The 23,030-nt window shown below is 43.6% G+C and overlaps 1 protein-coding gene and 1 non-coding gene across 2 annotated transcripts in view; one reads left to right on the top strand and one right to left on the bottom strand.

Annotated features, from left to right (window-relative positions):
- The window catches only part of NHSL2 (NHS like 2), a 298,859-nt gene that overhangs the window by 45,524 nt on the left and 230,305 nt on the right, over positions 1–23,030 (top strand). The gene's annotated exons all lie outside the window — the stretch shown is intronic.
- LOC119246876 (U6 spliceosomal RNA) lies at positions 18,645–18,751 on the bottom strand. The gene has a single exon (XR_005125614.1). It is a non-coding gene; the product is annotated as a U6 spliceosomal RNA (small nuclear RNA).

Here is a 23,030-nt window from a genome sequence, read left to right as displayed (position 1 = left end):
TCTTTGTGAGCGTGAAATAAGATAATACATGAAAAACACTTAGTGCAGTACTTGACACATGATTTCCCTGCAAACATTAATCATTGTTGTTATTATTACTACTGCTGTTTATGATTATTTTACTATGAAGGCTGAAACATAGGACCTAACAGACTTTTGGACAGAACATTAGCGGAGGAAGGATTTGAACCCCTTCGCAATTTCCCACCTTCTGTGGGCTCTAAAGATCGGAAGGCTTCTGGACTGCTGAGGCTGCCAGGGGCTAAGGACTGAGCTGCTGGATCTGCTCATCATCAGCAGGAGAGGAATCCTGGCAGCCTGGCTCCTCCAGCTCAGTCTTTGGTTTCTATGAGTCATGTTCATCTTATTCTAAGCCAGGATCAGATTTGGAGGGGGTGGGGTGAGGGGATGAAAGGGAGGAGGAAGGCAGCAACTTAGCCTCTTTCTGAGTTGGCTGTTTAGCTCAAGTTATAGGAATCTTTCCTTGGGGCTACAGTAAGGGGATTTGAAGCCTCACTGTGACCAGACTACTATGGAGGGGACCCTCACCTGGTTCGTGCAGCCCAAGATGCCTGAAGTGTGAACAGTGTTGCCCCAGACACCCTGAGGGTCAGAAATCTCTTTATTTTCCCCCTACAGCCTGACCCAGATGGGTGAGGATTTCTCCCCCCAGAAAATATTACAAATTGCTGACATAGGGGAAAGTGGTAGATTCAGGAGGTCCATTCCTAAGAGACTGGGCTTCTAGAAACACCCCACCCTTGTGGAACAGGTCCCGTGGGCTAAAATCTGAGCTGACATTTTCCCAAGGGTGATGGACAGGTGGATGGTACATGAAATAACCTCAGGTGGTGTATGCCCCAACATTTTTTAACTTCAATAGCTATGAATTTAACATGTTTTAGAAAAAAAATATAATGAGCACATAAAAATTAGTGGTCCCAAGGGTATTGTTGCTTAGAACCATGTTAAAGTTTTTTTTTTTTTTTTAAGGAAGTTTATTTAAAGAAAAACTTCAGGAGATAATAGTGTGAGTGTTAAGCAGGCAACAGAAGTCATAACAGTGATACACAGATGACTGAGATTTGACTGAGGTTTTTAACACCAATCTTTTTTTTTCAAAGATTTATTTATTTATACAAGAGCCAGGGTACAGGCCAGAGGTACAGAAGATGAGAGGATTCACCAGAGACAGAACGGGGAGCAGAACAGGCAGACTGATGAAACACACTGCTGAGGGGAGCAGCGGGCGAGGCAGGAGAGGCATGTAAACATGCTGTGCCATGTTTAACACCAATCTTAACCAAATAATGTTGTTTTTTCTGCTGCCTCTTCTGCCCTGATCCTCAGACTTGGGGCTTCTGCTTTGAGAATTGTCTAGTAGACATATTAATCTGCCTAGTCAACTGTTGTATCAATAGATCAGTTCCAAAAGCCTCATCTTCTTATCTTGGCTTCCTGGTCTCTGTTGAAGGTTTTCATATATTTATCCTCCCTCCTTCTCTCCCTCTTTCTTTCTCTTTCTCTCTCTCCCTCCCCCTCCTTCCTTCTCTCCCCTTGGAGTGGGTGGAGCTGTCCTTGACTCCTTTCCCTTCTCTTTTCATGCTCAATCATTGATCAAGTTCTGTTACTTCTCTTGCACTGTGTCCCTTTCAATTGTCATCAGCCATTCCAGCACCACAGTCTCAGTCTTCACCTCACTATTCAATGAATGTTCCTCCAGCATAACTGTCACCAGGAATTTTTACTGGCTTGGTTCTGCACTGAGCATCAGATCATGGCTAAACTCCTAAATGAGCCATTCTGTGGCCCTGGAACATGACCTTAGCCTAAGATCTGCCCATATCTCCCATTTCCTTTCTAGGACTCATTGAGCTCTTTACCGATTCTCAGATATATTATGCTTACGTTTAGTTGTCCCTCTTTCCTATATGCCTTAACTAAAATAGTTTCCTCATTCCTTTCCATTTTGTCACTTACTTACAGTTCATATAGTACTATTTCTGTTTGCTCTGTGTTTCCTAAATCAGATTCAGCTTAAGAAACTTCAGATCGAGGTAAAGGAGTGTGCTTCCCATTTCTTTGGTAATCTCTGTTGTTCAGTGAAGTGCTAAGCACATGTAGGTTGAGTTGGGTATACTTTGGTCTGCATGTAATAGAAAACCCAAGCTATTGTGCCTTAAACAAATAGAGGTTTATTTTATTCACATAACAAAAATTTTAGAGTCAGGTGGTCACCTGTGCTACCATCCATAGTAAATTGGCTTTCCCCTCATACTTGTTACCTTGTGGTCACAAGATGACTGCTGCTTGTCCAGGTGTCACCTCTGCATTCCAGCGGGAAGAAGGAGGATGGAACAAAGGCCCTCTCCTCAGGAGATTTTGTCCTGTTATTTGGGGAGGGGGGTTTCCCAGGAGACTTCCCCTTACATCTCATCAGCCAGCACTATGTCATATGCTCACTCTTAGGCCGCAGTTGGTGTCAACCAACTCTAATTCAAGCCTAGAACTGGAGTTGGGCCTTTCTTCCTTAACAGGAAAGGATCTTTACCAACTACCTGAACAGAATGAAACGAGAAAGAAGCAAACAAGCTTGCTGTTGTCAAGCAAGAAGTTGAAGGTGGGCCTCCTCTGGTGCTGGTGGTGCAGCAGTTGAATGCTGGGTTGAGAAGCTGCGCGCAGGCTCTGCAGTGCCGGTTTGATCCCCGGCCTGCCAGCGAGGGTCCCACATGGCACGACAGATCTCTCCTGCCGTGCCCGCTGCTCCCCTCAGCAGTGTATTTCATCAGTCTGCCTGTTCTGTTCCCCGCTCTGGCTCTGGTGAATTCTCTCACCCTCCCATGCTTCTGACTGTACCCAGTGCTTGTATAAATAAATAAATAAATCTTAAAAAAAAAAAAAAAAGAAATCACACGCCTACAGTAAATACGTTTAAAAAAAAAAAAAGAAGTTGAAGGGAATGGCAGGCAATTAGCAGTGCCTAGCAAAGAGCTCAAGATAGACTGGTTTAGAAAATTTTTGAGTCAGGTCCTGAGACTTGCAGGGTATGAGACCAGGAGGTTTCCAGAAAGGGCCATCTCCTCTGTGCCCACACAATTGTACCTAAGTGTCCCTGACTCAGTAGGAAGGTCAGACTGATTACATGGGTCTCTCACTTCAGCTTCCCTCAACTTAAAGGAAGAGCCTCGGTGAAGTGTGGAGCTGTCCTATTTAGTTAGTGCTGGGTGAGTAGTTACCCCTGTGACTCAGATTCTAGGTGTGAGGGGGTGGTGATTGGACAGACCTTCTTCACCATGGGAAGAATCATCCCTTCCTTTGCATCTTTGATGTTCATATATGTTTTCCAAAGTAGTTATCAAATTGAGTTTGCACCTAAACAGCAAATCCAAAAGAGTGATTTCTAAAAGCAAATCACACAAAGTGCTATTTGTTATTTGCTAGTACCACAACAGATGGAAACAACCCAAACAGCCAATTATAAGGATCTGGTTAAGTAGACGGGTTTTTGTGCATTTGGCTATATTATGGTCACTAAATTTGACAAACTGATGAACTCTGCTGATACAGGAAAATGTATGTATGGAATAATGTTAAGTGGAAAAGATAGCAAAATAGTAGGTATATGTTGGCTATGTAAAATGTACATATGACGTGTCAGAAGACACTTTCCAATTTTAAATCAAAGAGGCATTAGGCAGCCAATGGTATTTATCAAAATTGAAGGTCTACTCTGAGGTTGTCAATTGGAGGTTCCAGTTCAGCTGAAGTTTAGAAATGGGTGATGGGGAGTCAGCACTGTTGCCCTTTTCATTGGACAGACAGATGGGTGTAGCTGGGGCTGGAGCTAGAACTTGGTTCTTTTCTCTGCTACACAGAGCAGACTGCAATCAGTTTGGAGAGAGACACTCAGCCTCTGCAAGTCCCCTTGACTCTGCCTCGCCCCAGAGAAAGCCCCTTTCTTCTCTCTCACAGCCAACAAAACATTTTGATGGAAGACTCCACTCCCATTCCAGAACAGTGTGCGTTACTGTGTGGAGACCCAGTGTGAGTCCCTCTCTGAGGTTTCTTGGCATGGGTTGCATGCCCCTCCCCACCATCCAAGGTTTACACTCTAAATATCTGGTGGAAAGAAAAGACGGACCTCCAACTTAGGGTTGGTCTGCTGGAGGCTGAGCCAAGGGTGTGTTGTTGATACAGAAGATAGTTCTCTCCCAAGAGTTTACTAAAGGGAATTCTTTTTGCTGGGCCAGCTTTTACAGCTTTATTTAAAAGTCTGAAGAAGAAGGGAAGCAGATGGGTGTGTATAGGGGATAGCAGGGAGGAGAGCCTTATTTTTCTCTCTTTCCTGACCAGTTGCTACCCAACAATACCTGCCATTTACTGAGCTTCGACTCTGTGTTTGGGCTTTCTATGTGATCTCTCATTTAATCCTCACAGCAGGTTGGCCAAGTCTCATTCTCCCATTTCACACTTGGAGAAATAGGCTCAGAGGAGAGAAGGTAGCCAGAGCCACCTACCTAAGGAATGATGAAGTCAGAATTCACTCAAGAACAACTTATTGAACCACCTACTCTATGACAAACCTTGTGTTGGCTGCTGGGCTTGCGGTTGTGAACAGGAGCAGGTCTCCGCCTCCTGCAATTTGCAGCCCCGAGGGGGTGTTACAGACGGGTAAGCAGGCAGGGGTAATACTGGGCGGCACACGCTGTGATGGTGAAGAAACAGATGCTGTGGGAGCTTGGGGGAGGGCACCCATCACAGCCAGGAGTAGGAGGTAGGGAGACAGTAAAAGTTTTCCAGAGGAAGCGGTGTCTGAGCTGGGTCTGGAGGAAGAGTGGTTATCTGTCAAGTGAGGGTGATGGTGGAAAGAAAGCGATGGGGTGGAGGGCGCGCGTCACAAGGGTCAGCGTGGAGAGAGCACGAGCTTTGAGAAACGAGTGAACGTGGTGGGCCAGTGCTGCGCAGGCAGAGGTGAGGCTGAGGCAGTAGGTCGGGGCTGCGTGATGAACACCCGGGAAGCCATGGGGAGGGGTTTGAACTCTACTCGACGTGTGATGAGGAGCCACAGAAGGGCGTGGTAGAGGGGTTGACACGATCTGACTGGCGCTCTCTGCGACTCATCTGGCTGCTGTGTGGAGAAGGGCTTGTAAGGGAGTAAGAGTGCAAGTGGGGATATCACAATGGTGACTTCCTCTGGGTGCTTAGAACCCAGGTAGACAGATTTGGAGTTTGTGTTTCAGAGAGAGCCACAGCACTTCCTGAGGGGTTCGAGGCAAGGAGAGAAGGAGAGGAAACAGTCAGGTAAGGTCAATTCGAGTCCAAAGACCTCAGTTTTCCTTCTCTGCCAAAGGAGGCTGAAGTTGAGGGCTTTCTGCAGCCAGTCTTGAGATCTGGAGTGTGAGAACCCACTGCAAAAAGAATGTTTTTGTGCTCACCATTGAGCCAGTTGAACAGAAGATTTTGTTTGTTTAAGGAAACACCTTATATAAGTATACTATATTATCCTGTATCCAGCACTGTTTAAGCACTGACTTATTTCATTCCTGTAATGGTTGCTTTTATTAGCTCAGTTTTCTAAAGGTGGAAACTGAGGCACGGGCACAAAAAGGCCACACAGCTAGTTTGTGGCAGAGCTGAAATTCAAACCCAGGTAGTCTCTCTCCAGGTAGTCTTTTCTATGGATTCACTCATTCACTTGCTTATTTATTCGTGCATTCAATATGCAATTTGCATTCCATGTAAGGATATAATATTGGGTTGTTGGAGAAGTCATAATGCATTTTTGCTTGAAAAACATAGAAAAAAAATACATCATGATCCACAAAACCAGGCTCTCCTCATAGAGTTCACAGTCCAGTGGAAGAGACATATTAAACAAATCATCACATAGACAAATGTATCCAGGCTGGGATGGGGGAGGAGAGTATATATTAGGAGATTTGACCTACTGAGTAGGTCATCCGGCTTCACTTTCACTTTCCTCAGAGAAAGCTTCTCTGAGGGAAATGAAAGTTGAGGTGAAATATGAAAGATGAATGGGAGTTAGTTAGGCAAGAAAGGGAAGGACCAGTGTTCCAGACAAGAAATAGCAGGTGCAAAATACCCTGTGATGGGAGGGACTTGGTATGTTCAAGGAACTGAAAGAATGTCAGTAGGGCTGAAGGAGGGAAGGGAGCCAATGTTAGGTAGCCTAGAGCCCTCACACAGGGAAGGCCTGCAGGTAATTTTCAGTTTTGCCCTTGAATTCTTTCTTTTTTTTTTCTTTTTAAATTCATAACTGATATCTAAAAATTTAATAACAGTATATCACAAAGCTTTAAAAAAGATTTTAATAACAGTGTATCACAAAGCATACAATGCTTACATGGTTTTAGGCACATTGAACATCAAGAGACCCACTTTTCACAAATCTCTTAGAAAACATATTTATGAAATAACATTATGTCCTCCTAAAAACATCCCTTGGGTTCTTTGAATCAGGGAATAACTTGTTCATGTCTACATTTTGAACCAGTCCCTCTAGTCACTCTGGCTTTAGTGTGGAGATTAGTTTGGAGGAGGCCAGTCATGTCATGTCATGGAATCATTGCCATAGTCTGGGGGAGGGATCTGGAGTGGTAGATTGAATTTAGGTATAACTTGGAGCTGTGGAAGGATTCAAGAGCTATTGAGGAAGGAAAATCAATAGACTCTGTTGAAAAATTGAGGATTCAAAAGACAGAAAAGGAGATGTTAAGAAAGCCTCCTAGAATTCCATCTTACACATCCAGGTATATAGATGGTGATTATTTTCTGGAAAACCTAGAAGAAGAATGAATTTCATGGGGGAAAGATCGTATGTTCAGTTTTGGGTGCATTAATTTTGAAGTGTCATTGAAACATTCAAGAGTAGGAGTCAAGTAAATAACAGGCTATTGAGATACAAGGACTGAGAATTTCGAAGAGAGAGCTAGGTGAATACAGTGATGGTCCCATTGGCCCCTGAAAGCCTATTGTTTAAATATTGAGAAATTTTGAGTGCAAACTGGTCCAACCACTATGGAAAGCTGTCTGGAGTTTCCTCAGTCTACTAAAAATGGAGCTACCACATGACCCGGCAATTCCACTCCTACAGATCTACCCAAAGGACACAAAAACACTGATTCAAAAGAACACCTGTACACCTATGTTTATTGCAGCACTATTCACAATAGATGAAACCTGGAAACAACCCAAATGCCCAAAAATAGATGACTGGGTCAAGAAGATGTGGCATATATACACAATGGAATATTATTCAGCAATCAAAAAAGATAAACTCATGCCATTCACAGCAATGTGGATGGAACTAGAAGGAATTATGCTCAGTGAAATAAGCCAGAAGGAAAAAGAAAAATATTGGATGGTTTCACTTATAGCAGGAACATAGGGGAACCAAATAAAACATCAGTGTAAAAAATAATATCAGTACAAAACACAACAAAGCAAAAATGGACAATTATAAATCAGAGACATACTGCAGGGGAGGAGGAGGGAGAGGGATCAGAGGGATGGAGGGAGGAGCACAGGGGACTGAGGTGATGGTGCATGGGTGCATTGGTGAAGGAAACTCTATGGGGACTACACCTGAGTGGGTGGGGGGAAGCACATATTGTTTAAAAATGAACAATGATGTAAAAAATAAATAAATAAAAATGAAAAAAAAATTGAGGAATTTTGCAAGTTGGTTATCAAACCATGGCTGCTTCATATCAGTCATGATGAAAGTGTTCATAGCAAGGAAGGAAGGAAGCAAAGGCTAGAAATTAGTGTCCCTTCTCCTACTCCCAAACCAGTGGCTGAAGAGCACATTTGGGGGTTCTCAGTTGTGGTTGTGAATGAGATTATTGAAGGATGCTGTATCAAGTTAGAAGCCTAGTACCAAGCTGTGTGGTGAATGCCAAGATTTAGGTGGAAAAAGATGAGCTCACAAAGGAGACTGAAAAGGAACAGTCATCTGGCTTCACTATCATATCTGGCTTTTCCTTTGAGCTTATTATCACTGCCTTGGTTGAAACCCATATTGTTTCACATTTGGACTATTCAACTCATCTTCTCAACTTAATCTCCATTTCTCGATTCTTTCTCAAAAGTCACTGATTGGAGCAGAGAGCTTACTAAGAAGAGCATGGATTTGAAAATATTCACTCTCAATCTACCACTGGCTAAATTGTGACCTTGGGCAAATTTCCTGGTCTCTCCAAGCCTTGTTTTTTTTTTTTTTTAATCTGTAAGTTGGGATTAATACTATCTCCTACTATAGAATTGTGAGGCTCCATGACATGTGTGATAGAGGGCCCAGCACAGGGCCTGACTCACCAGTGACTTTTCTATTTACATTGTCAGACAGAAATAATAGACTTCTCTATTTTCTCCTTCATCTGCTCTCTCCTGCCCAATGCTCAGCCTTTTCACACGTCAGGAGCATGAAGAATTTTTACCCTTTGCCAGTCCACTAGAACTTTCCTTTTCTTCACTCAAGCTGATCCTTAACTTTTAGCTTTTCCAAGAAACTTTCTTGGGCCGTGGACTTTCCTTTCTAAGCTTGTTCTCTCAGATGCCCTTCCTGTTAGATTCTAGAAACAGACTAAAAGAACTGGGGCAAACAGCATCAAATCTTAAGGAACATAATTTGAGAGACTTCCAGCATGTTTCCTGTGCTCTAGAACAGAGTGCACCTAGGCTGGGAGGCATGGCTGCTGGATGCTTTGAAGAAGGGAAAGAATGAAGCTAGAAAAATACTTATGGATGCCCACTGGATGCTTGGTCTCATGTTATACTTTTTAAGTTGTATCACAGCAACCTTGAGAAGTGGCAATGTCATTCAAGTTACGTATAGTGTCCCAGCTTCAACTGTGAACTCTGCAAGGACACGGGACAAGCCATCTTCAACTTTGCATCTGATATGACTTGGGGTCTATACTTAATAGCTCCTTGTTAAGTTGAACTACTGATACATACACATGGAGGAGGCAGTGTGATCTAGGAGGACGAGTCTTTATTGGGGTCTTTATTACCTGTGTGACTTTAGGCAAAGACTTTCAATTGTCTGAGCCCCAGTTTCCTCATGTGAATAGTGAACAATTTCTTTCATGGAAATAACAATACCTCCATGGCAAGGCATCGTGAATATGTGAAGATGCTTTGGTAAGCTTCAAACTGCAGTCCACACATGGGGAGATGCTCACATGTGCCACAAGATGGATTTCTACTTGTCTAATTGCTGTCTGGGCCTATAGTTCCCAAATGCAAATCAGTGCTCATTCTTTACAAAGTTTTCACTCTTTTTTTAAAAAAGATTTATTTATTTATGCATACAAGAACTGAGGTACAGGCCTGAGGTGTACGGGGGGTGAGAGGATTCACCAGAGACAGAGTGGGGAGCAGAACAGACAGATTGATTGAAATACATTGCTGAGGGGAGCAGCAGGTGAGTCAGGAGAGGTCTGCTGTGCCACGTGGGTAGTTCCCTGGCCGGGGATAGAACTCGTGCTGCAGTGGCTGCAGACAGCTTCATAGGTTGCATTTTAATCTCTTGCGCCACCAGGGAGGCCCATGTTTTCACTCTTGATTCAAAATGAGAAAAATAATGATGTAGAGTTTTATAAAGTCAAATGTATTCAGTTTTTGAATTTCTGAAACTGTATTCCAACTTTTTTGATGTCAGAATGTCCTCTTATTTATGAAGTATTAATTATATAGTAAATGAAAATTTTTTTAAAATGGTGTTCTTTGATCAAATGAAATATTAGCACTGCTCTGTCAGAGCCCCTAGTGACAGAGATAGTGCAGGGGTGGGGGGTGGGGTGCTTGGTTGAGAAGGGCTTTGTGGTAGGCTTCCTGGAGAAGAATTGGGAACGATGAAAAGGGCTATGTATGTTAAATGATGAAGGTTGGGAAAGACACAGGATGGTGATCTGGGTGATGATAGGCCAACAAAGCTCCAAGGACTTGTGCAATCTGGGTGTCACCCAGCAGGCTAGCACCTCTGATGTTCTGTGGCCAGAGGTATTGGGGTGAAAGAGTAAGTCCTTTGTCCAGACTCACCTGGCTCACAGATGGGGATGAAAAACTCCAGGCCACTACCTAGGCCGTAGCTGAGCCACCCCACCCCAGCTCCAAGTGGCTGCTCCTTGTAGTCTCCCAGGCAATTGCTGCCATAGTCTGCATCAGTTCTCCAACTCACCTACTGACTTGGCTCACTCTCTGCTGCTCTAGCAGCTTTGGTGAAGCATGCTCTGTGTTCCAGAAGGCCACGCTGTCATGGCTTGGACACAGTTCATCAGAACCTCAAGATCCCCTCCCCACTTCCACACACCAAGTCACACACAGGTAGTGGGGACAGGGCTGGCTCTTATCCCAGGATGCCACATGATAAGCCTAGAGGTGGAAATGGAGTCACACACAGGGTTTAAAAACTGGAAGAGAGGGCCTCCCCGGTGGCACAGCGGTTGAGCTCTGGATTGCAAAGCTGCCCGCAGCCTCTGCAGCACCAGTTCGATCCCCGGCTGCTCCCCGGCCACCGGAGGAGGGTCCCACATGGCGCGCAGACCTCTCCTGACGCCCGCTGCTCCCCGCAGCAGTGTACTTCGGTCCTTCTGCCTGCTCTGCTCCCTGCTCTGGCTCTGGTGAATTCTGTCACCCTCCCGCACTTCTGACTGTACCCAGTGCTTGTATAAATAAATAAATAAAATTTTTAAAAAATAAATAAATAAACAAAAATAAAAACTGGAAGAGAGCTGGACTTTTGGTCCCAGGATTGGCTGCATGACTTCTGGCCTCTCCAGATCACACCACTCCCTGCAGGCCAGCAGCAAGAGGCCCCACCCCATGGGGGCAGAGAAAGTGGCTACCTGAGTATGTGTTTTTGCATTCCTATGGTGGGTCTGGATTATCCATTTCTTGGGTTTCTCCAGACCTCTGCTCCATCTATCAGGGTTTTTTTCTCCACCTGGAATCCTTTGGCTAGTGGATACAGCCACTAGTTTGTCTAGTCAGGGACATATGCCAGCTGCTTCCTGGCTGCCCAGCTGGCCCAGGCAAGAGGCAAAGGATAGCTTTCCAAGGATGGGGAAACCTGTGGGGTGGGCAAGAAGGCCAGGCTAAAGAGCTGTGGCAGCTTTAGGGCATTACAATGCCCAACCCAACCCAACCTGGCCAAATACTCAGCATCACCAACTTCCTGTCCAGGGCAGGTTGCCTTGGCATTTTCCCTGCTGGTGCAGAGGGACTGGGAAAAAGGACAGAGGAGTCAGACAGCCTGAAGGTAAAGGATGGGAGCATGGGGTTATTTTATTTTTTAATTAACTAATAATTAATTTTCTTACATCTTGTTGATTTGGGAATAGTATTTTTTTTTCTCCCCCCAGGTCTAGTCCCTGTAGTTCTCCCACCATCATAGCGCTCGTGATCCATCACTGGGGAGAGAGTTTAAAAACTAGAGGAGAGCTGGACTTTCTGCCCCACTTTTAGCTGGAGTTTGAGTCAGCAACAGGGTGGTTGTTACAGGGAGAAGCCCGTGGGCCCTTATCCCCCTGGGGCCATCTGCCACTGTCCGTACACAGCAGTGGCAAATGCCTTATGGGCTCCCTACGGGCCAGGATGAACACCTCTACATGGCTCTGCTCCTGCCTACACGTGGTACATCTTTCCATCTTTCTGGTGGCTTGTGTGCTCCCTCCGGCCCTATGGCCGAACTTGCACAGCTCTGTTCATCATTCCCACACTGAGCCAAACAGTCATTTCTGCAGGCTGGGCATGGGCCGCACACTGCTGGCTTCTGGTATGTTCTGATGTTGAGCAATGATGGGGAGAAAGGCAAATGCTTATTTTGATGGCAGCATTAGAGTTGAGTTCAAATTCCTAAACTTGGATGTGTAAATCCTTTACAATGGTCAACATTCCAATGGCATATCTGCATCTATAGCTCCAAATACCCGTATGCCTGGCATTATGTAGAAAAACATGTAGATAATGGGTAAAATGTCTTCACACTTTCGTTCATGTAATTGGCATCTCAGACACAGGTATGGTGTCAGATTTCATTGGCAAATTGACAATTTCCAACTCTGTGTCAAAATATATGTGGATGATCCATTTTTTATATATCAATTGTAATTGGTGTCTCTGTGGTCATGTGTCCAAGTCTTACCTGCTTTGACAGGTTATGTCAACTAATTTGTTCCAAGACTTTAGATATATATAAAGCTAACAGAAAGCTACATTGTAAGAAATGTGTTGGGAAAAGTCAGTCTGGAATATTGTAAATTATGAGAATAGTAAGAGGGACTCACTTCTGAGCAAACAAAACAAAACTCACAGACACTGGTCAACTCATTTCCCAACTTAAAGACCATCTTCCCCATGAGGGCCCCCTCCAATCTTCTCTAACTGGGCAACGGTTCTCTCTCCTAGCTCTTTCACAGTGCTTAATCAGATTTGTTCTAGGGCCTCTGGTGCTTTCTCCCTTAGCTTAAAGTCAACAGTGTATTCAGTGTTGTCTTCTCTTGGCTTCAAGCCAGCAGTGTAGTCAGCTGTCTCCCTTACGAATCTAAGAGTTTCCGAAAAGCATGTCTCATCTCTGGTTCCTCTTGACACCACCAGCTTTCAGCAGAGCCTGCACTTAAAATAGCTATTCACAAAACAACTGATGAAGACAGATGGCGCCCTCCTTTTGGGGGTTTGCTTGGGTTGAGGGGGGCTTCTGGAAGTCCCAGAGTTTCTCCCTCAGGGAGAAGTGCTTGTCTGCAAATAGCACCCACCATGTCTGTCTGCTGCCGAGCAACCCTTCACTGCCCCTCCCCATGCACGGCCCTCCTGACTCCCCTTTTCCTTGTTTCTCCTTTCCTTACCTCCTTCTCTCTCACTTGCAATACTGTTCCACTCCTGCAGAGTTCAGCACCCACGGGGACCCCTGAATTCCTTGTTTCAGGCTCCCATTCCAGTGAGTACCTGGAATGATACATTCTCCCACCCAAGATGTCCCTCTGTGTTATGAGCAGGATGGGCAGGGGTGAGGCCCATGGGAGCTGAGATTACTCCATGTTCCTTTCTTTCATTTGCCTTTAGGACTAGCAGGTACATTGTGTGTGTGTGTGTGTGTGTGTGTGTGTGTGCAAGCGTATGCACATGCGCACGCATGTGAAAACTTTCATAAAATTCACCATCCTGACCATTTAAATTTTTTTTAAAACGTTAATAAATTTTATTTTTATATTCCCCATACAATTTCAACCCCCCCATTTTGACCCCAATCCCTCCCCTCCCTCCACCCACCCCCCAAAAAGTGTCTCTGGTTCATAGATTTTTGTTGATTTTGATTTTCACTTTCTTATAGTTATTCTTTTTCCTGGTCCCTTATTTAAGTTTTCTAGATTCCTGCTATGAGTGAGACCATCCGGTATTTTTCTTTTTCTTTCTGGCTTATTTCGCTGAGCATGATCCCTTCCAGCTCCATCCATGTTGCTGCAAATTGCATGTGTTTATCTTTTTTGAATGCTGAGTAATATTCCATGGTGTATATGCACCATATCTTCTTGATCCAGTCATCTATTTTTGGGCATTTGGGTTGTTTCCAAAGCTTAGCTATTGTAAACAGTGCTGCTATAAACATAGGGGTGCAGGTGTTCTTTGGAATGGATGTTTCTGTGTCCTTTGGGTAAATCCCTAGGAGTGGAATTGCTGGATCATATGGAAGCTCTATGATTAGTAGGTCCAGAAATCTCCACACAGCTCTCCATAGTGGTTGGACCAGTTTGCACTCCCACCAACAGTGCAGAAGAGTTCCTTTTTCCCCACACCCTCGCCAACATTTGTTGTTGCTAGTTATTTAATATGTGCCATTCTCACTGGTGTGAGATGGTATCTCATGGTAGTTTTGATTTGCATTTCCCTGATTACAAGTGATGTTGAACATTTTTTCATATGCCTGTTGGCCATTTGCATTTCCTCTTCAGAGAAGTTTCTTTTTAGCTCTTCTGCCCATTTTTTGACTGGATTATTTTCTTTGTTGTTGTTGAGTCTCATCAGCTCTTTGCAGATTTTTGTGATCAGTCCTTTATCATTAGGTTGTGTGCAAAAATGTTCTCCCAGTTGGTGGGGAGAAATTTTGTTTTGGTTATTGTCTCTTTTGCTGTGCAGAAGCTCTTTAATTTGATGTAGTCCCAGCTGTTTATCTTTGCCTTCACTATCACTGCTTTGGGTGATGTGTCTGTAAAGATGTCTTTGATGTGCAAATCACGTAGTGTTTCGCCTATATTTCCTTCTATGTATTTTATGGTTTCAGGTTTTATGTCTAGTTCTTTAATCCATTTTGAGTTGGTTTTTGTGTGAGGTAGTGAGGTAGTAGTCAAGCTTCATTCTTTTGCATGTAGCGGCCCAGTTTTCCCAGCACCATTTATTGAACAGACTTTCTTTGCTCCAATGCATAGTCTTTGCTCCTTTGTCAAATATTAGTTGACCATAAATCTGTGGGTTTATTTCTGGATTTTCTATTCAATTCCATTGGTCTGTGTGTCTGTTTTGTTCCAATACCATGCAGTTTGATGATTATGGCTTTGTAGTATAGCCTGAAATCTGGGAGTGTGATGCCTCCATTCCCTTCTTTTTTTTTCAGGAGAGATTTGGCTATTCGGGGTTTTTGGTGATTCCATATGAATTTCATCAATAATTGTTCTATTTCTTTGAAGAATAACATTGAAATTTTTATTGGAATAGCATTGAATCGGTATATTGCTTTTGGTAGGATGGCCATTTTAATAATGTTTATTCTTCCAATCCATGAGCAGGGGATGTCTTTCCATTTATTTGTATCTTCTTCTATTTCTTTTAACAGTGTTTTATAGTTTTCTTTGTAAAGGTCCTTTACCTCTTTTGTTAGATTTATTCCCAAGTATTTGATTTTTTTGTTTCGATAATAAAGGGGATTTTTTTTCATTTCTTCTTCTTCAGATTTATTGTTAGTGTATAGGAAGGCTTCTGACTTTTGCATGTTGATTTTGTATCCTGCCACTTTGCTGAACTGATTGATGAGTTCAATTAGTTTTTCTATGGAGTTTTTGGGGTTCTCTATGTATATTATCATATCATCTGCAAATAGTGATAGTTTGACTTCTTCTTTTCCTATTTGGATTCCTTGTATGTCTTTCTCTTGTCTTATTGCTCTGGCTAGGACTTCCAGTATTATATTGAAAAGCAGTGGTGAGAGTGGACATCCATGTCTTGTTCCAGATCTTAATGGAAATGCTTTCAGCTTTTCACCATTGAGAATGATACTGGCTGTTGGCTTGTCGTATATGGCCTTTATGATGTTGAGGTATGTTCCTTGTATCCCAAGAATTTCAAGGGCTTTTATCATGAATGGGTGTTGCACTTTGTCGAAAGCTTTCTCGGCATCTATTGATATTATCATGTGGTTTTTATATTTCTTTTTGTTGATGTGTTGGATAACGTTGATTGATTTTAGGATGTTGAACCATCCTTGTGTCCCTGGAATGAATCCTACTTGGTTGTGGTGAATTACCTTATGGATACACTGTTGATTCTGATAGCTAAAATTTTATTGAGGATTTTTGCATCAGTGTTCATTAGGGAGATTGGCCTATAGTTTTCTTTTTTTGTGTTGTCCTTGTTCGGTTTTGGTATTAGTGTAATGTTGGCTTCATAGAACGTGTTAGGTATTATACCTTCCTTCTCAATTTTTTGGAAGAGTTTGTGAAGGATAGGCACCAATTCGTCTCTGAATGTTTGGTAGAATTCATTTGTAAATCCATCAGGTCCTGGGCTTTTGTTTTTGGGGAGGTTTTTGATTACCATTTCAATTTCGCTAATTGTAATTGGTCTGTTTAGGTGTTCTATTTCTTCTTTATCTAGCTTTGGGTGATTGTAGAGTTGTAGGAATTTGTCCATCTCCTCTAGATTGTTGAACTTGTTTCCATATAACTGTTCATAGTAGTTATTAATTATTCTTTTGATTTCTGCTGTGTCGTTGTGATTTCTCCTCTTTCATTTATTATCCTATTTATTTGTGCTTTCTCCCTTTTTGCCCTTGTGAGCCTGGCTAGGGGTTTGTCTACTTTATTTATTTTTTGGAAGAACCAGCTCTTGGTTTCATTGATCTTTTGGATTGTTTTTTTTTAGTTTCGATTTCATTTATTTCTGCTTTGGTTTTTATTATTTCTTTTCTTCTACTGGTTTTGGGGTGTTTTTGTTGTTCTTTTTCTAGATCTTTGAGCTTCGAGATTAGGTTGTTTCTTTGAGCTCTTTCTTGTTTCTTGATGTGAGCATCTATTGCTATATATTTTCCTCTTATTACTGCTTTTGCTGCATCCCATACATTTAGGAAATTGGTGTCCTCCTTGTCATTCAATTCAAAGAATTTTTTAATTTCTTCTTTTATCTCCTCGTTAGTCCAGTGTACTTCCGGTAGTGTGGGTTTCAATCTCCACGAGGTAGGAGAGTACCTTGCCTTCTTTTTATGGTTTATTTCTAGTTTGATGCCTTCATGGTCAGAAAAGATGGTTGGTATGATTTCAATCTTGGTGTATCTGTTGATGTTTGTCTTGTGCCCCAGTATATGATCGATCCTAGAGAATGATCCGTGTGCGCTTGAGAAAAATGTATACTCAGATTTTTTTGGGTTTAGTGTTCTATATATGTCTGTTAAGCCCAAGCACTCTAGATCCTTATTTAGAGCTTTAGTGTCTTTACTTATTTTTTTGTCTTGTTGATCTATCCATTGTTGATAGTGGTGTGTTGAAGTCTCCCACTACTTATGTGTTTTCTCTGATGTCTGTTTTCAGAGATGCCAATAGTTGCCTGATATATTTTGGTGCTCCTTCGTTTGGTGAATATATGTTAATGAGTATTATTTCTTCTTGAAGTATTGTCCCCTTGATCATAATGTAATGACCATTGGGGTCTCTTTTTATCTTTTTAAGTTTGAAATCTGTTTTATCTGATATGAGTATAGCTGTTCCTGCCTTCTTTTTTGGTCCATTTGCTTGTAGAATTGTTTTCCATCCTTTAACTTTGAGTTTATTTTTATCTTTTGCAGCTAAATGTGTTTCCTGGAGACAGCAAAAGGTTGGGTTTTGTTTCTTAATCCAGCCTGCAACTCTGTGTCTTTTTATTGAAGAGTTTAGTCCATTTACATTTAGAGTTAGTGTTGATATGTTAGCATCTGTATTTGCCATTGTGTTTGTCTTTCCTTTGATTTTATTTATTTATTCTTTTAATAACTTTCTTTGGCCTTCTTCTGTTGTTATTCGTCCCTCTGAGGTTCTGGCTTTAGGACTCCTTGTAGTATTTTTTGGAGTGGGGGTTTAGTCGTAATAAAATTCCAGAGTTTCTGTTTGTCTGGGAAGGTCCTTATTCTTTCTTCAAAGAGGAAGGAGAGCTTTGCGGGATAGAGTATTCTTGGTTGGCATCTGTTTTCTTGGAGTTTGTTGACTATGTCCCTCCACTCTCTCCTTGCCCGTAGTGTTTCTTCAGAGAAGTCTGATGTCAGTCTGATTGGTTTCCCTTTGAATGTTATCTGTTTCTTCCCTCTTGTTATTTTTGTTATTTTTTCCTTGTCTTGGATTCTTGGGAGCTTTACTATTATGTGTCTTGCTGTATTTTTCCTTTCGTCATGGAAGTTTGGTGTTCTTCTTGCTTCTTGTATATCAATTTTCAGCTCCTTCTTCGCGTTTGGGAAGTTCTCTTCAATTATATCCTTGAATATTTTCTCTGTTCCTTCATCTCTCTCCTCTCCTTCTGGGATTCCTATAACTCTTATATTTCCTTTCCTCATGGAGTCAGATAGTTCCCGAAGTCTTTCTTCGGTCTTTTTCCTTCGTACTTCTCCTTCCTTTTCTGTTTTAGTTCTTTTTATTTCTGTATCTTCAAGAGTACTTATTCGTTCTTCCATTTCATCTATTCTGCTTTCATTGCTTTTCCCAGATTTCTTTAGTGTCTCCATTAATTCTTTGATCTCCTGTATTTCTTTTACTTCCCTCTTTAGGGACTCAATTTCATTCTTCTGGTCATTAATTATTTTCCCCTTATCATTGTTTTCCTTTATGACTTCTGTCAGTTTTTTAATCACAGCAATTTTAAATTCTCTATCTGGAAGGCTCAGAAGTTCTTCCAAGTTACTGTTGTTGCAATCTGGTAGATGGTTTTCTTTTTGCGGTGTGCTTTTTTGCTGAGGAGTTGCTGGGTTGCATGTGGTTTTTCTACTCCCTACTGCCTGTTTTCTAATTTGCCGTATTCCTTGTGACACTGTGTTGCTGGTACTGGCTGGCATCTTGGGCGACCTTCCCAGCTCACCTCTGGCTCCTCTGGGGAACTTCTGCTGGGTTCACAAGTCTCCAGCAAAGAAAGTCCCTGCTGCAAAATGGCGATGCGGGAACGTGCTCCCCTGCACGCCCGGTCTGCCCCAGCGGTGGGTGCTGCTCCCCTCTGGGCTGGAACTGCAGGCTAGAAGGTGCCCGGCATGGGCAAGCCTCCCAGCTTACCTCTGTATCCTCGGTGAGCCTTCTGCTGGTTTCACACAGTCTCCAGCAAGAAAGGTCCCTACTGCAAAATGCCGGTGCTGGGACGCGCTCCCCTGTACGCCCGGTCTGCCCCAGTGGTGGGTGCTGCTCAAAAATATGGAACGCTTCACGAATTTGCGTGTCATCCTTGCGCAGGGGCCATGCTAATCTTCTCTGTATCGTTCCAATTTTAGTATATGTGCTACCGAAGCGAGCACCATTTAAATTTTTTTAAAGATTTATTTATGCATACAAGAGCTGGGGTGTAGGCCAGAGGTGTGGGGGAGTGAGAGGATTCACCAGAGACAGAGTGGGGAGCAGAACAGGCAGATGGACTGAAATACACTGCTGAGGGGAGCAGCGGGAGACAAGAGAGATCTGCTGTGCCATGTGGGTCACTTCCCTGATCAGGGATCGAACTAGTGCTGCAGTGGCTGCTGATAATTTCATAGTGCTGAGACTTAACCTCTTGCACCACTAGGGAGGCCCCCCATTTTAAAATTTGTATTTTTTTTTTAAATTTACATTTTATTGAAGTACCATTTGTTTTACATCCTTGTTAATATAGCATTTCTCCCCTCCGGTGTGGTCACAGCAGCTCTCCCACCACCAAAGCACCCATAGTCCTTGCCATAGTCCCTTGTGCTCTCCCCTCCCTCCACTCTCACCCTCCTTGTTCCCGCCTGGATGCCTCAGATCTTTGGTCAGCTTTCAAGGGTTGGTTTTAAAATTTGTCTTTTTCTGACCCTTTGTTGCCATATTAACCATTTTCAGTGGCATTAAGTACGTTTACATTGTTGTCCATCTGTCATCACCACCCTTTCCCAGAACATTTTCATCTTCCCGAACTGAAACCCTGTGCCCATTAAACACTAAGTCCCCAATTTCCACTACCCTCCAGCCTCTTATAAACCATGATTCAACTTTCTGTTTCTATAAATTTGATCATTTGAGGTGCCTCATATAACTGGAGTCATACAATATTTGTCCTTTTGTGTCGGCTTCTCTTAGCATAATGTCTTCAAGGTCCATTCATATTGTAGCATGTGTCAGAATTTCATTCCTTTTTTAAGGTTGAATAACATGCCATTGCATGCGTACCAACTTTTGCTTCTCCCTTGCTGGACATTTAGATTCCTTCTGTCTCATTGTTATTGTGAATATTGCTGCTATGAACTTGGTGGGGCACATATATCTGTTTGAGTCCCTACTTTCAATTCTTTTGTGTATTTTTGGAGGAACCCCTGTGCTATTTTCCACAGTGGTCACACCACCACAGTGGCTGCACCATTGTAGAGCCAGTCAGTCCTGCAGCTTTTCTCCACTATGCACGCTCTAGCCCTGTCCTTCCCTCAATCTTCGGACTTCTTTGATTCCCTGTTTTCTGACATCTTTAGTCCATATAGTTCCACCTTACAGTGACAACCAGCCAACCATCTGACGGGGGCAGACAAGAAGGGAAAAGGCAGGAAGTGGCAGATTTCTTGAACCCATTTTCTGTTAAAAAAGGTAGATAAGGGCCTCCCCGGTGGCGCAGCGGTTGAGCGCTGGGCTGCGAAGCTGCCCACAGACTCTGCAGCACTGGTTCTATCCCCGGCTGCCGGGCGAGGGTCCCACGTGGCACTACAGACCTCTCCTGCCGCCCGCTGCTCCCCTCAGCAGTGTATTTCGTCTGTCTGCCTGTTCTGCTCCCTGCTCGGGCTCTGGTGAATTCTCTCACCCTCCCGCGCTTCTCACTGTACCCAGTGCTTGTTAATAAATAAATAAATCTTTAAAAAAAAAGGTAGATAGGGCCTCCCCGGTGGCGCAGCGGTTGAGCGCTGGGTTGCGAAGCTGCGCGCGGCCTCTGCGGCGCCGGTTCGATCCCCGGCTGCTCCCCGGCCACCAGAGGAGGGTCCCACATGGCGCGCAGACCCCTCCTGCCGCCCGCTGCTCCCCTCAGCAGTGTACTTCGGTCCTTCTGCCTGCTCTGCTCCCCGCTCTGGCTCTGGTGAATTCTCTCGCCCTCCCGCGCTTCTGACTGTACCCAGTGCATGTATAAACAAAACAAACAAACAAACAAACCAGCAAAACAAATAAATAAAGCATGCCTCTATAAAAAAAAAAAAAAAAAAATAAAAAAAGGTAGATAAACCTGCTCACCGTCCATGCCAAATAACCTGTTTTTGTTTATATATCAAGTAGTTTTATGCCTTCTGAGAAGCCTGCGTTGGTAGGAGGTGAGGGCTAGAAAATGGATTTATGAGAAGGCAATTACCAAAATGACTGAATTTGTCACCAAAAATGTCATTTGGAAATTTCCTAATTTCTAAGTGACGGTGAAGAGCTGGAGACCCTCACGGAAAGCAAAAGAACAAAAAGGAAGTTCCTCCAAGTTCTCAGCAGACAGGAGTCCTAGTGGGAGGGTTTCCAGATGGCCGAGGCACAGCTTTCCTCAGCTCCATCTTCCTCTTGGGGCCCTCTCACTGCGCCCTCTGCCTACACTACCTCAGCTGGCCTGTGCTGTGCTATTTGTTAACTCACCCGGGGGCTCCTGAGCCACCTGACATTTTCAACAGGAAATTCATAAAATAATGCAAGAGGACAAAGAAGAAATCTTTGCAAAAAAATGTTTATTAACAACATATTAAATAGACATGCTTTCTGAGTGCCAGTTTTGGCTCCAACAGCAAATGTGGTCTCAGCCGCCAACAGCCAGGGTGTTGCGTCTGCCGTTCAGCTGCCTGCCTTCTGGCCCAGCTGCCTGCCTGTCCCTGAAGGGGGGTGTGTGTCATGTAACTGCCCACAATCTGGGGGGAGATTCTAGGGTAAGACCCAAAGCAACATGTGCCAAACAAGCCTCTCATCAGAGCCCTTCCCTTCCAACGTGGTTTCCAGTCTGGGCAGGATCTCCGCCATGGGCTCTGTCCAGGGCAGTCTTCATCCTCAAGGCAGGGGACCTTGCTCTCCGGACTCAGCTTCCCTTGGATTTGGGTCATGTGGCGGTAGTTTTCCATTTACATGAATGATTTAGCTTTTGTAAGTAAAAGAATGAGAAATTTCTCATTTATTATGTTTATTGAGGGAATGTTGGTTTATAACACTGTAAATGGTTCAGAGGTTTATGTCCACACCTTTTTGCATGTATGTTACCACACCACACCCACAAAAGCACCCATAGTCTTCCACCACAGAACACTGGGCTCCTTCCACACTTTGCTCCCTATTTTACCCCCTCTACCCCTGTTAGCCTCAGTTCTGCAGTCAGATTTCAAGGGTTTGTTTTGGTTTAGTTTGTCTATTCTTTTGTTCTGTTTCTCTATAGTCCACATATGAGTGCCACCACCCAGTAATCATCCATGTCGTTGCCGATGGGAAAATTAAAGGGTGAGAGATTTAAAGGAAAATATGAATTGGATAATAGTTCAGGCAGCACATGGGTCTGATGGAAATCAGGCTGGTGGCCTGCAGATGGCAGGCAATTGGGACACACCACCTTAGAGTGACCTGCCTCTCTAAAAAGAGTCCTATAATTATGACACAGTTGCCAGGGGGACTGTGTGACAGGAATTACCAGCACTTGGTTTTGAGGGCCTTCCCATTTCTGGGTCTCCGGTGAGAGCAAGAAAAGCCTAGAATAGATTTACTGATCTTTCAGATCTACTAATATTCTCTGTGAGCACAGATAACTGGCTATCAACTATGTTTTATTTCCTCACTGGCTCTCCCTACTGCTTTTGTTGCTGAAATTCAAGGCAGAAATGGTGACTAAAGCTGAGATCCCTGTTTTAGCAGACTCTCTTCGGTTCACTGGCTTGTCTCTCAATCTTGGCCTGGACCCACTAGGAGATTTTCCAAATCTTTTCTCCTTTTATTCAACACTATCCCAGTCCTTGTCCCTCCAAAACATCACATGAGAAGCAGTCAAAACAGTGTTTGATTAGGGGGCGGGGGTGGGAGGGAGGGATTGGGGTCAGAATGGGGGGGCTGCAATTGTATGGGGAATATAACAATAAAATTTATAAAAAAAAAAAAAAAACAAAACAGTGTTTGATCTAAAGAAATCTGAGCTAGGCTATCTTCTTCTGCTTGTGAATGGCTCCTTATTCCATCGAATTGTGGGCATTCCCTGGAGGCTGTTCTAGGTGCAGTGGGCAGGAACTGAGGTAGCGAGCATTTAGCTAACTGGGACCAGGCACTGCACTAGGCCTTCATCTGATTGAATTCTTTGAATTCTCCCACCTGCCAAGTAGGTATCCTTTGCCACTGGAGGAAACTGAGGCTCAGAGAAGCTCAGTAACTAACCCGGACTCCCTGGTACAGGCACTTTGCACTGCCTCCACCGGGGCCTGGCTTTTCCTGCCCGCATTGTCGCTGCTGCTGGGATGACTCGCCAAAGGTTTCCAGACAGGGGCTTTCTCTTGTGCCTGCAACAACAATGAACTGGAGGGGGAAACAGATTGATTAAAGTTGAATTTGTCCTAGTGGGAAACTGGCCAGAATATCTCTGGAGAGACT

Source organism: Talpa occidentalis, unplaced genomic scaffold, assembly GCF_014898055.3.
Source record: "Talpa occidentalis isolate TD23 unplaced genomic scaffold, MPIMG_talOcc4v2.1 talOcc4.15, whole genome shotgun sequence".
In the NCBI taxonomy this organism is placed as follows: domain Eukaryota; kingdom Metazoa; phylum Chordata; class Mammalia; order Eulipotyphla; family Talpidae; genus Talpa; species Talpa occidentalis.
The sequence above is the reverse complement of the archived record's forward strand: the minus strand, read 5'-3'. Positions and strand labels throughout refer to the sequence as shown.